This window comes from Ochotona princeps, chromosome 5 (genome assembly GCF_030435755.1).
Source record: "Ochotona princeps isolate mOchPri1 chromosome 5, mOchPri1.hap1, whole genome shotgun sequence".
NCBI classification, from domain to species: domain Eukaryota; kingdom Metazoa; phylum Chordata; class Mammalia; order Lagomorpha; family Ochotonidae; genus Ochotona; species Ochotona princeps.
In genome coordinates this window covers 45,291,210-45,307,314 of record NC_080836.1, presented here as the reverse complement: position 1 = coordinate 45,307,314, position 16,105 = coordinate 45,291,210, and the positions used below count along the sequence as shown (strand labels likewise).

Below are 16,105 nucleotides of genomic sequence, written 5' to 3'. Positions count from 1 at the left end.
AGCAGGTTATTGGCTCTTTTGATATGAAACTTTTGAATACAATGCTTGAACCTGGCCTTGTTAGCATGAAGCACATTACAGTAGATGGACTCTGCTCATCAACATCTTAAAGTGCCAGGAGAAAATGTTTCTAGAGATAAGGAGGTTAAGAAGACTCTCGCAAGGCATTGAACTGGAAAGTTACATGAGTTCATTTTCAGTAAGTTCTAGTACTCACCCAGTTTCAAACTCACTGATCAAAGTGTCACCTCTTCAATGAGGTGACTAAATTTTCCTTATGGAATATTTAGGAAAACTTAGGTTTTTTAAAAAACATTTATTTATTTTTATTGGAAAGGCAGATATACAGAGAGGAGGAGAGACAGAGAGGAAGATCTGTCCAATGATTCACTCCCCAAGTGACCACAATGGCTGGAGACGAGCTGATCCAAAGCCAGGAGCCAGAAGCTCTTCTGGGTCTCCCACATGGGTGCAGGGTCCCAAGGCTTTGGGCCATCCTCAACTGCTTTCCCAGGCCACAAGCAGGGAGCTGAATGGGAAGTGTGGCTGCCAGGATTAGAACCAGCGCCCAATGGGATCCTGGTGCTTACAAGGCGAGGACCTTAACCGCTAGGCCACCATAGCGGACCCAAGTAATAGTGTTCTTATTTATATCCTTAATTTAGAAAACCTAAAAAGTGCAACTCCATTTTAATCACCTTCCTAATGTACATGTTTGTTATTTTTCCTTAATTGTGAAATGGTTACAATATGTTTTAAAATTTGTTCTTTGTTCTGTTTGCAGTGAAGTTTGAAGAGTTGGTTGCTAGCCAACTATGCACAGCAACCTTCCCCACCTATTATAGCTATTCTTGTCTCTTTTTAGTTGAACCTTTTTCAAACTAAGTACCATCAGCCACTTTATGTCTTGTGCTTCATCTTAGTAAAGTAGTTTGATATTCATTAAAATGGTTTTTTAGCGATATTAAATTATAAATCTTCAGATAGTGTTCAAACTGATCACCCATTAAATGAAGCTATCCTTTTATTTGAGTGTAATGACAATCTTTAACATATCACAGAGCGTTCTAAAATGCCCTAATTCAAAATAGTTTATCTTAGAAAATCTTCAGTTTTCATCCTGCTTTTCCAGGCCCAGAATATTATGTTCAGTTTTCAGATTCAGAAATTCTTTCCGATCTCCAGATCTAGTTGCAGTTCATGGCTCTCTGGTTTTTAAATTTTTTTTTTTGTTAGGTAAAATTTTTTTTTCTTTAATATTCATTTATTCATTAATTACATTGCATTACATGACACAATTTCATAGGTACTGGGATTCCCCCCCCTTCACCCCAAACCCTTCCCCCATCATGAATTCCTTCACCTTGATGCATAACCACAGCTCAAGTTCCGTTGAGATTCCCTAATTAAAAGTTTACACCATACAGAGTCCAGCATCCCACTTGTCCAGTTCAAGTTCAACGGCCTCTTAGGGAGGCCCTCTCAGGTTTGTAGGCAGAGCCAGCAGAGCGTCACCTCGATCAATTAGAAGCTCCAACATATCATCAGCCACAGTCCAGGTATGATGAGGCTGGTGCAGAGTCCACTGATTGACATAGTCCGTCTTAGGGTTTCCCCTTGTCCAGTTTTCCGCTGCAAGCATAAAGCTGAGGTGGTTGATTCATCTACTCCATTTTCCATCTTTTTTTGATTAATGCTTTGATTCCTCCATTTTGTTCAGGGGAATCCCCCTAAAAAAAACTTTGAGGCATTCCCAGTCCAGGCTCCTACATGTACTACTAGTAAGCACAGTGCCCGCCACCGTCCATCACTCCAATCAGCTGATGGTTTTAACCCCTGGGTTGGTTCTCTTCTGAGCCCCGACCTCTATTGGAACCAATGAGTATCGCATCTCTCCCCGGCTCTGCCCATCACACTCTCGTCCCTCACCTAAACCAGTGGGAGGAGTGCTGATCGGGTGTTGCATTCCCTGCTAGCACAGGCCATTTCACCTTGGCATTTTGTGTTTTGTACTGTTTGTTTTTTTTTTTTATCGCAACGAAACCCGGCCAGGCCCCCACACAGTTTCAGCACTTGGGCTTGCCAGTGGATGACGTGAACCGACTCAGCCTGGTCTGCCCCAACCCGAGCCAAGTGTATTCCAGTGGGTCACATTCCAAAGCCTCTTCTGGGTTATTTACCTCCATGCTTCTTGCGTTTATTTGTAGAGTCAGTGTCCTGTCAGAGGAACTGTTCAGGTTCCTCCCTCTGACTCCTTCATGGTGTCGGGCTTCACGCATTCCAGCAGGTCCTAATTATTTATTTGAAAAGTAGAGAGATAGAACGTGTGTGTGTGTGTGTGTGTGTGTGTGTGTGAAAGAAAGATGGAGCCAGGAAAGAGAGAGAAGAGAAAGTGTGAGTGGGAGAATGAGAGCGCGAGTTAGAGAGAGACTATCTGCTGGTTTAATTCCCAGATGGCCACAATGCCTGGGGCTTGTGAAAGTGGAAGCTAGCAACCTTGAAGGGTTTTCTACATGGTTGCATAGTCCCAAGTTCATTTGCTGGACTGTGGATAGCAGCCAGAGGAGCCAGACTTGACCCAGCACTCCAACATAGATGTCTGTACTGCAAGCAGTGATTTCATGTGTTAAGCCATGACCTAGCCCTCTTGATGTTTTTGATACAACAGAAAGAGTACGTGAGGAACATTATCCTTGTTAATCACGATAATGGAAAGAATAACTCTGAATAAAGTCCTGAAATTCCCCAAATAAAATTGATTTTTGAAGAGAGAAATTTCTTATTTATAGGTAAGAGAGATATCAGTTAGTAGCTCAGTTGTTGGACAGTAGAAGTCAGTTGCTTGGGAACATAAGGACTAAGGCAAGATTATATGTCACAGTACCTTTGACTGTCAGTTAACTCAATGTGCCTTTCAGGAAGTCCATGATCCTTTACATCCTCAGAGCACAGGTCCAGGCTTTGTTGGGATCTGTACAAAGCTTTATCACATGAAAACAAGAGTCACAAATTGTATTGAAACACTATGCATTAAGACCATGAAAGAGTTAAGTTCAAAACTTTCAACTGGGCCCTGCGCAATAGCGTAGTGGTTAAAGTCCTCGCCCTGCACGCCCAGGATCCCATATGGTCGCCGGTTCTAATCCTGACGGCCTTGCTTCCCATCCAGCTCCCTGCTTGTGGCCTGGGAAAGCAGTTGAGGATGGCCCAAAGCCTTGGGACCCTGCACCCATGTGGGAGACCCAGAAGAGCTTCTGGCTCCTGGCTTTGGATCAGCTCGTCTCCAGCCATTGTGGTCACTTGGGGAGTGAATCATTGGACGGAAGATCTTCCTCTCTGTCTCTCCTTCTCTCTGTGTATTTGCCTTTCCAATAAAAATAAATAAATCTTAAAAAACCAAAACCAAAACCAAACAAAACCATTCAACTGTATTTTTCTGGACCAGATAGTATGTCTCTCAGAGGGCTGAGTCAATACGTATGGAAAGAGGCCTCTCACAAAGTAGTAGTCAAAAATCTCAGGAAATGCTATCATGGCCAAAACCCCAAAATACATATAAGAGAAAATAGAAAACTGCATCCAGATGGTATATAAAGACCATAACATAGACCCTGCCCTTTCAGATTTCGATACACACATGTCATTTTTAATTTAATGTTTTATTAATTTGACATCCTGTGGATTTTACTGAGAAAATGTTATTTAATTTTAGTGGGTGCTTACCTTACCTTTTGTAGCTTATTAAAAAATATCAGTAGTGCTTGCTTTAGTGCCATCAATCTGTACGCAAGACAGGTTAGCTTTGTACATTATGTCAATAATAGAATTCTTTTAGCAAGAAGTCAAGAATTTCTACTAGAGTATTCAGGGTCTTGGGGTTTCCTGACCAGTAGTGTGCCCTGACAACCAAGGGCATGAGACAGCAGTGGTGGTCCTCAGCACACCTCCAGAGATAGTCTGATTGAGCATGTATATTTATTATAAAGCAAGCACCAACTTATACAGACTAAGAAAGGGGAAGGCAGAAGGGCATCTCCTGACAGTCCTCCCACGCAGCAATGACACCTCAATCGGCTAGAAGACATGTCTATCTCTCTGGATCCTCGCATGGTTGGCAGGTATGCTGCAGGTCAAGTACACCACGTGTGGCTGTGGTTCAATTGAAGTTCACACACATCATGTGTGACTGGCAGGCACCGTGGGACTGCATTGACTTTTCAGAGTTGCTTATGAAGGAAGTTCCAGCACAGCTTGCCCAAAGACAAAGAAGAGAGACTAAGCTGCAGCCCATCACTCCCACCTGCATAGCTGGTGATCTGCCCAGGTTGAGGCCTTGGTGAACCAAGATCATTGTCACAGGGTTCCTCTGGGGACATGGTGTGCCAAATGCCTATGACCTCCCACATAGGCCAGAGAAGTAGAGATTCAGGGTCAATCTCGCCCACAGGGAAAGATGAAGATGTTATGTGGAAAACCTCTGTTCAATATGTGAGCACTGGATGTAGTCCTCACATTGCTCCTGATTCCAGATTGCTACTAAATCAAATCATGGGGTTCAACAGGGCATGTTACCCAAATGGAAGCCCCAGAGGGAGTACTGATATTCTGGCTTCAATCTGGTGAAGACCAGTCGGCTGTTTTCCTTGGAACTGAACCAGCAGATAAAGAGATCTTTTTCTGTCTCTTTCTTTTACCTCTTTACATTTCAAACATAAATCTTGTTAAAAATGAAAGAACTAAGCACCCTTTTCCTCTTTAAAAGTATGGAAAATATGTTTTTCTTTTTCTCAAAGAGAAAATATAAAGATCATAATGCCTGGTTTCATGAGAATAGATAGTAAAGATTAAGTTAATTTGAAAAACATTCAATGGTAACTCAAATTGAAGAAATCAATATTTAACAAGGAATGTAACGGGCTCGGTGGTGGGGCCTAGTGGCTAAAGTCCTCACCTTCAACGCACCAGGATCCCATATGGGCACCGGTTCTAATCCTGGCAGCTCCACTTCCCATCCAGCTCCCTGCTTGTGGCCTGGAAAAGCAGTCGAGGATGGCCCAAAGACCTGGGACCCTGCACCCGCGTGGCCGACCTGGAGGAAGTTCCTGGCTCCTGGCTCCGGATTGGGACAGCACCGGCCGTTGCGGTCACTTGGGGAGTGAATCATCGGACGGAAGATCTTGCTCTCTGTCTCTCCTCCTCTCTATATATCTGACTTTGTAATAAAAATAAACAAATCTTTTAAAAAAAAGAATGAATGTAACAAAATGGTCCTAACTGGAGACCATTATGTTTGGTGAAATAAATCAACACCCAGAGGCAAATATCATGTTCTCTCTGTTATAAGGCAGCCTTCATGTGAAACTCAAGATCGTTAGATATATAGGTAAACATGTATGCACATATATTTATCTAGAGGAACTGTACAATGGAGGCAAATATACTATGAAGTGGAGATACACTGCAGTATGCGTTTCTCCTACTGAGTAAAAGATGGAGTCCCAATCAAATGTTAAATGTATTTTGACAGTAGAATGCTGAACTTTGTACCATTGTCCATACCTACAATGTCAGGATACACTTAAAGAGTAGAATGATGGACTTGTGACTATTTCTGAAGGACTACACTAATACTGTAATAGTGGGGTGGAGGGAGAATGTGGAAGGGGAAATCCCTAAACCTAAGAAACTGTATATAAAGAAAAGTGAATATAAACATTGCAAGACAGAATATGATGCTTTCTTTTTGTTGAAGTTGCATTTTATAGAATAAATAGGCTTTTATTTTTCTTGATAGCCTTGTTTTTAAAATTGGTTATGTCTGTAATGATTTGTATGTAACTACAATTTTATTATGTAAGGTATTCAGTCATTTAAAAGTTTTAAAAAAAGAATACTTAAAAACTTGAGTTAGTAACTTTTGACATTAAAAAAAAACATCCAAAGCAATAGTACTCATTGAGTCAACATAATTTAACTGTGAATTTGAAATACATTTGATTCATTCAGCATAATGCCATTTAACATTTAGTTCTGAGACAATAAAACAGATGTTGATAATAATGCTTTCTCCATTAAATTACATGCTATGATTGAATAATTGCCAATTCCACAAAGTTTTGTGCTTGTTGCTCATATTAAATTATTAAGGGAAACAAATTACTGTTTTTCTAGCTACATTTGGTTTCATCATGCATTAATTTGATCAATTAGTCCTCTACCCACCTTGTAGCCTTGTTGATAACTTTCTTTGGAGACTTTGTTAAAACGTTGAGAAGGTGCTAATTTCTTGGACTTTCCCATGCTAAAACTGTGTGTTAAAGTGCTTCCTATTTCAAATAGTGAAGTGTTACTATATTTATCACACATACAATAATATGTATCTTTGGTAAGGTCACATAAGAAGACATTTATTTGCTCTAATTTTCCCATGATGTAAATCACACTTCAGGGCCCACTGCGGTAGCCTAGTGGCTAAAGTCCTTGCCTTGAATACACCGCCGGGATCCTATATGGGTGCCGTTTCTAGTCCCGGCAGCACTGCTTTCCATCCAGCTCTCTGCTTGTGGCCTGGGAAAGCAGTCAAGGACAACCTAAAGCCTTGGAACCCTGCACCCATGTGGGAGACCCAGAAGAGGCTCCTGGCTCTTGACTCCTGGCTCTTGACTCCTGGCTTCAGCTCAGCTCAACTTCGTCCCTTGTGGCTGCTTGGGGAATAAATCATCAGACAAAAGATCTTTCTCTCTGTGTGTCTGACTTTACAATAAAAATAAATAAGATGCTGGACTCTATGTTTGGTATACGCTTGCAATGGGGGAATCTCAACTGAACTTGAGCTGTGGTTATGCAACAAGGTGGAGGAATCCACCATGGTGGGAGGGTTTGGGGAGGGGTGGGGAGAACCCAAGTATCTATGTAACTGTGTCACATAATACAATGTAATTAATGAAGTTAAATAATAAATAATTAAAAAAAAATAAATAAATCTTTAAAAAATAGATCACACTTCTGATCTACTTTTAGTATTATATGGCTTATTTAAAAATCATCTCTAAAAATTAATTTTAAACTACCATGGCCATTGTGACTGAGGGATATTGTCACTGCAAAGCAACATAGGAGCCAAGGGATTGCTTCGTTCTCCATTACTGATATGACCAATGTGACTTTTGACATTATGTTTTACCACATTTAAAGTCTAATTTATACTTCCGCAGAATTGAAACAGCCCTTCCTTGTTTGAAAGTGCAGAAATCTCCGAACCACCTTGTTGCTCGAAGATTCAGACTCCTGACCATGAATTTCTCTCTAGGTTTGGATAATTTGAATTTAAGTGTATATGAATAGGCCAGGAGTATGCTTACAAGTTTGATTCTCTAGAAATGTTGTCTGTAGTCTTCTAGTGACTCTTACCCTGCTTTAGGTTTGGTGCATGCTTACAGAAAACCTGGTGTAAAATTTGGAGAGATGAATTGGAATCTTCACAAGCAGCAAGTGAGAGCAACTGACTGAAGTGAAATAGGGGAAAAAAAGAAGCCTTGAGACACACGTTTTTGGGGAGATTCAAACTATGCCAGCTCTATGGAACTGTTAGAGCCCAGGATTTAATCAGGCCAAGTGTAAAAACATGCTTGTGCGGGGCTCATGATTTACTTAGTGGGAGTAGGGTAGGGTTAGGGAAAGGAGAGGCTTGAAGGGCAGACTTGGCCCAAATCATGGGAACAGTTTTCCTGCAGAGGATTAAAGAGTATCCTCTGTACAATTGTCCAGGTAATAGTACCACATAGACAATAAATTAATGACTCCTGACTATAATGTAATATGATAGTTTCATAGTGGTTATTAATAACATCTTTGACTTCTTGTCAATTACACTTTAGACCTGACAAGTTTTAATTCAGATACTACACACTTCAATTTTTCATCATTACAGTGATTTTTTTCAATACTGCTTAAGAAAAGATGTATAGACTGTTATCAAATGATCTTAACACTTGTAGGTGACATACTTTGCATTAATTAATTCAGTTAATTACTGTATGTGGTGTCTCATCTAAATAGTACTTCTCTCTATGATATACTTTGTGAGGAGGCACCACATTCTGAAGAATTTTGATACTTTGTCTCCAAAGTCATACAAAGAAACAAATCCTTAGAATTTGGGGAAAATCCAACAAGAAACACAAATATTAAAAAAAACACAAAATTTGTATGATTGAATGAGACCTTACCGGAAAAATAAGAATGAAGAAATTCCAGAGAAGGAGAAAGTACATATGTAAAGACTTGGCTCCCCTCCTCCCATCTAAGAGACACGTTTTGAGTTTAAGACTTCTGGTTCAGCCTGGTTCAGGTTGGACTATTCAGAGACGTTGGACAGTGAGGCAGCAGGTGAGGATTTGTTTCTCCTTGATTAAACAAATACACACAAAATTAAAACGAAGAAATCAAGGTGCAATTGCAGATGATTCAAAAACAAGGGGCTTGTAAGGAGTGGTAGAATATGGAGAAATTGTGAGGACTAACTGACCAGCAGGAACAAAGAGAAAATTTAGACATGAAGACTCTCTTGGGCAAAGTGTGGCTACCTGGATAGAAGATGGTTAGCTGGAGCTCAGACAAGTGCACATTTTCAACAGCTCCATAAACTTCATCTTGAAGCCTGGGGCAGGGAAATAGATACTTGTGGAACATCAGTTCTCCCTCTCAGTTGTTACACAGTTCCAAAGTGTGCAGGCATTTAGTTAAGTCATGAAATGTCAGTGTAGATGCCCTTTCCCTATCAGATTCAAGTTCAAGCTCAGGTTCAAGATCCTGATAGTGGACATCCTGGAATCCAAGTCACCTACATTGGAGACCCAGATTGAATTCCAGGCTTCTGGCTTTGGCCTGGCCTACCTACTACTGTTGGCATTTGTGGAGTAAATCAGTAGATAGAAGCTCTGTCTGTGCATTTCTTTCTGTTTCTCAATATAAAACTTTTAAAACCATATACAGAGGCTTGTGATCACAGATGTATGATAAAGCAGTGGTAATAACAGCAATAATAATGGAATCAATATTTAGTCCAACTGTATACTACACATTATGCTAAGAAGTGCTCCTCTCAGCACTTGTAGTGTCCTTTTCTCCGACATAGCTCCTTCTCTCAAATTTCACCTGAACTCCGAGCTGTCACAGACGCCTGAGTAGAGAGCATGCAGGGAGCTGTGCTCTCCCTCCCAGTCAGTGATAAGTGGGGGCACATAATGACCCACCTCCCATCTATGTCCAAAGTCTTAAGAATAGCAGAGAGCTTGGAGGGTGTTATTGTACATGCCCTTTTCATTAGCATTCAGTTTTGGTCTGTTGCTCATGATGAGACAGGACAAGCGTTTTCAGGGTGCTACATTAAATTTCTTCCTAACGTCTGAATCTCTTCATGATAGTTGGAAGATAAGATGTCCTTGTCCTCAGTGTCCTCTTATTATTCACTCTAACCTGGTCCTCAAGTCTCCATTCACCCCTTCTGAAGCCTTCTTTTCCTAATCTTTGTAGATTATTTCTCCATTTTTTTAAAGGCTGGGCTGTTGGCTCTTAAATGTTTCCTGCAGTCCTTTCATTTCACTGAATTTTAAATATTTCAGCCAATTTGAAGAGTTCATAATGATGAATAAGATTAAGCTTGGAGCTTAACCTTTTGAAACTGGGTGACGCGTTAACTCGGCTGGAACGCTGGTTAATTTAACAGCAGGAGTTGAATTAACTTGTCACAGTTCTGCCATTGTTAAATTTCCTGCTCCTGATCCTTGTCCCAATCTTGCACAGCCTGGTTGTCCTGGGACCAGAGGATGAGCTAGGGTGGGCACAGGAAAGGAAATATATGACATGTTTTGCTAGGTTAGAGCAGCATGGCCAGAAACGACCAGATGAGGAATCCATTGTTGTTAAGAATTGTAAGAGGAGCAAACAGAAGGGGGAGGGGCTTGAAAATTAAGATCACACAAGGACGTCTTGGGAGAGTATGTAGTGAAGAACAGAGAGAAGTTGAGGGATACAAGAAAAGTACATCAAGAAACCACTATGAATGACTTTTCTACAATTCCTACAAATTTCATTATGTTTAGTAATGAACTGCTGTTAATATTGACACACAAAAATAAAAATATCTGCAGAAATGTAAATGTTGGCCCAAAGGAATAGTTTCCAATATGATCTTAATAACAGAGTGAAGTAATTCTAAAATTTGCTCAGCAAAAATACTTATTTTGCATAGCATCAGATCTATGTGAAGCATGTTGACTCCTCACAATTTAGTCAGCAGCTAAAGCGATGGAAGAATGGTGAAGGGAAGTAATACATGACAGTGAGTCGAGGGAGAGTATGGGGGTGAGAGCTTTAAGAAATAGTGGAGCAAAGGCTTTGTAGGAGTTTGGGATAGAAGTAGCCCTAGCTGTGTTCCCGTTCGCAGAGTAGCAAGCAATCCAGGCACGCTCACTGTATGTTTTGCTTGTCCCATGAGTAACTCTCAACTATGCATTATTCCAGGTTTGCTATTCATTCTCAGACAGGAAGCTCTTTGCAGTTGAGCAAGCTGCTCAGCCTCGGGGCAGAGGCCTAATGACACCAGAAATGCAGGCAAAATAACCAGTCTGCTTCTAAGCACCGGCCACTTTGAGACCCATCAATAGAGATCATCTAGAGCCTATCTTCCTTTCAATTGTTTCAGCAGTGCCTTAACTTAACATTGAAAAGACATTTTCTTTTCTATTTGTATGATTTTGTTTCAGGGCTCATGTTATTCCACAATGCTCTAACAGGTTTTCAGTTTCCAAGAGAGTAGCCTGAAAAGACTGTTGGCTGTTCAGAAGCCTAACCACTGCTCAGTAGCTGGATCTGAAGTGGATTACTAAGGATTCCAGGGCCTTTTGCTTCTGCCCAAAATTACTTTAAGGTGTAGCTTTCAGATGGCTGGACTGTGTCTGATGGATCAAGAGAGTGAGGCAAGTGGAGAGAAGGTTAAAGGCAAAAGCGGGAAATAGAGAACAAAAGCAAGTTTTTTTTTAAAGTACAATAAGAATGAAAAAGAATGAAAAAATTCTTGTTCAATTTTAGGATAGAAACAAACTCTTAAGGCTTTTTAAATTCAGCAATTGGTACTATAAGCAAAAAAAGTGTTTGATTCCAGGTAGCTAGAAATACTGCATGGAAAAGTTACCACATAGAAGAAATCTGTTGAATTAATGTATAAGAATGAATTATCCTCACATGCCAGAAATAATTTGTTAAAGGCAATTTGATTTTTCTTCACACACTTCAAACAGAGTTACCAACATTGGTGAAGGGTGTCCAGAACTGAGGACGTAAATCTGAATTGCTGTTTATATAGCCACAGTGTTAAGACCAATCTTTCCCCCTTTAACAGTCTTTTATTTATTTGAAAGGCTGAATTGCAGACAGACACAGACACAGATGCACAAAGACACACACATGTGGTAGGGAGAGAGAAAGAGGGAGAGAGAGGAAGAGAAAGGAAGAGAAAAAGAAAAAGAATTTTTCATCCATCAGTTGTTTCACTCCCCCTGTGGCTGCAATGGCCAGGGATAGGCCAGTCTGAAATCAGAATCTTCATTTGTATCTTCCAAGTGGGTGCAAGAGTCTAAGTACATGGGCCATCTTCTGCCACTTTCTCAGGCACATTGGCAGAGAGCGAGGTAGGAAGTCATGAATCTGGAATTCAAATTGGTGCCTATATGGGATGCTGGTATTACAGTTGTCAACCTGAGATCCTATAGCACAACGCTGGCCCAAACAGTTTTAATGAAAAGAAGATATCTATATATATATATATATAGATATATAGATATATATATGCACATACATATATATATGCACATATATATACCACCATCCAAAATGTAGTGTCTCATAATGAAAATATATTTTAATATGATGAATAGTCTTGTTCTCTAGCATAAGAATAAGTTTTTCTAGTTCTAAGATCTTTAAAGTATTTGATGCATAAATAACAATGCCCAAGGGCAGCACTATACAGAAACTCTAACACCATCTTGAACACTATGATTCTAAGTAGTATTTGGCATACCTTGATTTTGATTGGACTTAGAATTTGTTATGTTGAAGTTAAGTAAGGAAAATGTAAATTTCAAAGGAGTAGAAGAATTCCTGAGTGCTACAATACCCATAATCTCAAATGAGCAAGTTAGTGGCTTCTAAACTCTATGTTTTCCTTGTGCTTCTAAGTAGACATATTCTTTCTAAAACTATTACAGTCATTCACTGATTTTTCATAAAGGTACTCAGAAATAATTTCGACCTGCTTCCTATTTGAAACCGGGAGATTTTGACATTTCCAGTTCTATCAGCAAGATGAGATGCTTCAAATTCCATGAGAGAAATACTCAACTGGATTCTTCAATGTGAGCTTGGATGTGCCCTCGGCTTGTTATGACTTTAGGGTAGACAGTGTCCCAGCACTTTTTGCATACTAGTTAAAAGGATGCTGCGAAGTTGCTACCAGAAAAATCAGGTCTCAAGGTTTCCAAGTTTCCACTGTATATTTTGTAGTCACCGAGAGGAAGGGGATGGCTGTGTGGGCTGCCCTGACTCCCATGGACAGGACATTCTGTACTCCTAGGCAAATAGCCATCCAGGCACCTCGGTGCTATTTTATGTGTCTGTAATTTCCATTATGACTTTAGACTGTCATCTTTCAGCATATTTTCATTTATTGTTTTTAGCTACAATCAGGGCAGTAATAAGAGAGCAATTCTAGGGAGTGAGAGTGCAGATAAAATATGTAGACCCTGGCAATAGTGAGGTCTACTTAGCCACACCTCATATTTCAGTTCACAGAAATGTGTGTGGGGGCTGACATAAGTACTCCCTGTTGTGTTATTGCTTATGGCTCAGTAGTCCTTTGAGAAGGCTGGAGAATAAAGGACTGCAGAGACCGGGTGCTGTAGAAACAGCAGTGTTGGGGAGGGTGCATACATGCTCCCGAGAGAGTTTTATGTTTTTTAACAAATGTTTTCTTGATGTTACCCTTAAATCCCACCTGTGTTTCCTTCTCTTGCCATCCACATCAGTCAACTCTCTGCTTTACAGGCTTCCTTTTGAGGCATCGATGATCCTAAAGGAAAACAGCATGATGGGAATTTCAGGACACTTGCAACGTTCTGCTCTTTCCTGGCAAGCAAAGTTATTGAATAGTATTCAGACTCTCGCTGCAGGGCCACAGCTGATCAATAATTTCAAGTAATCCCTTCTGACTGTCAGAAGCAAAAAACAAGGAATGTCACCAAACTGGTTAGAAATGGCACACTGAGAGAAAAATTTCAGTGCAATCAAAAGATGAGCTGTAGCATTTGGTTATACTTATTACGTACTAAGATTTGGTTTTGACACGAGAAATCTGGTTCCTGTTTTAAGGCTATAGAGGGTTTTGACTAAGTATAAAGATAGGAGTATGATGAATGAGTATTTTGAACAGCTACATGAAGAAATTGAGGTTGTCAAATTTCCCTTGAGATATTGAGGGTGAAAAACAGTTTTCTAGGTGAATAGTTAAAGATTCCACTAGAAATTTGATTTAAATGTTGTTTCCTGGCAAACATTCTCTTTTTGAGATGGATATAACGTTATGATCTCTAAACAATTTTTCCCTCAATTTTCCAAGAGAAAACTCATGTTTCAATGTAGTACAGATATAGTTTTCTTAACTTATTTTTGAGGTGGTATGTAGTTTTAGTTTGGTAGTTGCTGCCTGATTAACTGAGAATTGTAATAGTTACTTCAAAAAAGTCTTAAATTTCAAAGTGCCTTTGCATGCTAGTGATAAATATAAGTTGTGATTATTTTTTAGTGCGAAGCCAGCCAAAATCTGACCTCTTTCTTTGTGTTATGCACGGGAAGAGTAGAAGGCATAAGCTACTAAAACATCACCGTCATCAAAGTAATTTTTCAATGGATGCCTATATGATACATTATGTAGAAGATAATAAAAAAGGGAACAGAATTTCTGGAGTTCTTATTGTCCTCTTGCAAATTTACCAGCTGATGGTAGGTTTCCTTAACCAGTCCTATAGGTCATGAATGGCCAACTTAGAATCTGAAAGGAGATCCAAGAGACATTAAAATGTTTGCTTATTTTTAAAAGGAGAGTAAGTGTTAAAAACATTTGTAGATATCAAGTCACTTGCTTTTTTTCTTAATTATTCCACCTGTAAAATGGACATAGAGTTATATTTACCTCATACGTTATTAAATATCGTGAAAACATGGCAATATAAATAAATTAGCATAGTACACTCTAAGTATCATCATCTTCCTCAAACACCATTCCAAAGTAATTGTTGGAATTGGTTGGAATACAAGTCCTTCTAAAAGGATATGATTAACATTGACAAACACTTTGAAAGGGCCAGACTTCACAAAAAAAGAAGAGAGATCATGGAACTTTAGATGCATACTGTAATGCATAGGCAAGATCATTTAATTTTCACTTTGGAATCTTTTAAGGAAGATTCATTGGATGGAATTCAGGAATGATATATGTATAGTTATGCAGCAGTGATGATGACAATTAATAGGCTATTTATTTATTCCACCAACAGTTGATGAAAGCTACACTATACCACCAAAATAGCAGTGCTGGATGTACTAAATTCATAAAGAATGAGTCCTGCACTCAAGGTGTTCACAGTTTAATGCACCATCAAATACTGAGCTAATGTCATGTATAGTAAAATATATTAACAACTAGAGATGGGTACAAGGTACAGTTATGGCAATGACCAAGAGGAAACTATATTTCTCAAAAGTATCGAGGAGATCTTTTCCAAGGGACACTGCTTAAAACGGTGCTTTTCTTTGTAAATGTAATTTGAATTTCAGAGATGTAGGGTCCAAGAGCTGCCCTAGAGACATGAAGTCACAGGATCAAAATGCTTGACAAAGAAAATCCTTTACATATAGAATGGAATGGAGTGTGAGAAGGCAAAAATACCTGAAAAATGCTGGCATACACTATGAAGGAAAAAAGATGGCCTGATGGTCAATGAATCTGGAAGAATTAATGGATGATAGACTCTGCGTCAAAGGTAAAAGAAAAGACATGGTAAATATGGTGCATTTATAAGCTTAAATATTGTCACAGATAATTGTGTCTTTGATATATAACAAAAAGATGAAAAGTCAAACAAAATGTCAGCTTGAGTAAGAGTTAATTATTTCTAGCACAGAGAATTTCAAGTGGATGTCAAGCAACAGAACTGAAAGAGAATTATAAGCATTCCTGAATCAACTTTCTTTTCTTTTCTACAGTATCCAAACAGACACAAAAATGAAATGAATATGTCTGAGAAATGCTGGAAGTTTTTGTTTCTTTATTGGTTTTTGCATCCATCAATAGTAGGGAAATAAAAAGAAACATTCCTGTGTGTAAAAGGGGTCTTAAAAACTATGGAAAATGCATATGTAGAACAAACTGCATAGTTTTCAATTATCTTATGCCAAAACAAATAAAGCTTTTTAAAAAAATACTTCTTTGAAAGACAGAAAGAAAAGATGAGAAGTAGGGTAGAGAGAGAGGGAGAGAGAGAAGACAAAGACAGAGAGAGAGGTCTGGATTACTCTTCAAATGTCTGCAGAAGCTAGGTCTGTACCAGGACGACTTGTGGAGATTGTAATTAAAATCAAGTCTGTGATGTTGGTGACAGGGACCCATCTAATTGAGCTAGGACCTGCTGTCTTCCAAAGGACACATTAGTAGGAAGCAGGACTCAGTCAAAGAACTGGGACTTGAGTCCAGATACTCTCACATTCACTTCTCAATTGGTTTCTTAACTGCTACACCAAAAGGCCACACCAGTTTCCATTTTTTAAGACTATCCTCGGGCATGGCACGGTGGTCTTGTGGCTAAAATCTTCGCCTAGAATGTGCTGGGATCTCATATGGGCACTAGTTCTAATGCCGGCAGCCCTGCTCCCCATCCAGCTCCCTGCTTGTGGCCTGGGAAAGTAGTCGTGGATGGCCCAAAGCCTTGGGACCCTGCACCCGTGTGGGAGACCTGTGTGGGAGACCCGTGTGGGAGATCCTTTGGGAAAC

The 16,105-nt window shown here is 39.6% G+C and overlaps 1 long non-coding RNA gene across 1 annotated transcript in view; it reads left to right on the top strand.

The window, feature by feature from the left end:
- The window catches only part of LOC131480372 (uncharacterized), a 60,902-nt gene extending 45,810 nt beyond the window's left edge, over positions 1 to 15,092 (top strand). Inside the window, exon 5 of the long non-coding RNA XR_009245454.1 lies at positions 14,893 to 15,092. This is a non-coding gene — a long non-coding RNA (uncharacterized LOC131480372). The remainder of the gene's footprint in view (positions 1 to 14,892) is intronic.
- The last annotated feature ends 1,013 nt before the right edge of the window (positions 15,093 to 16,105 follow it).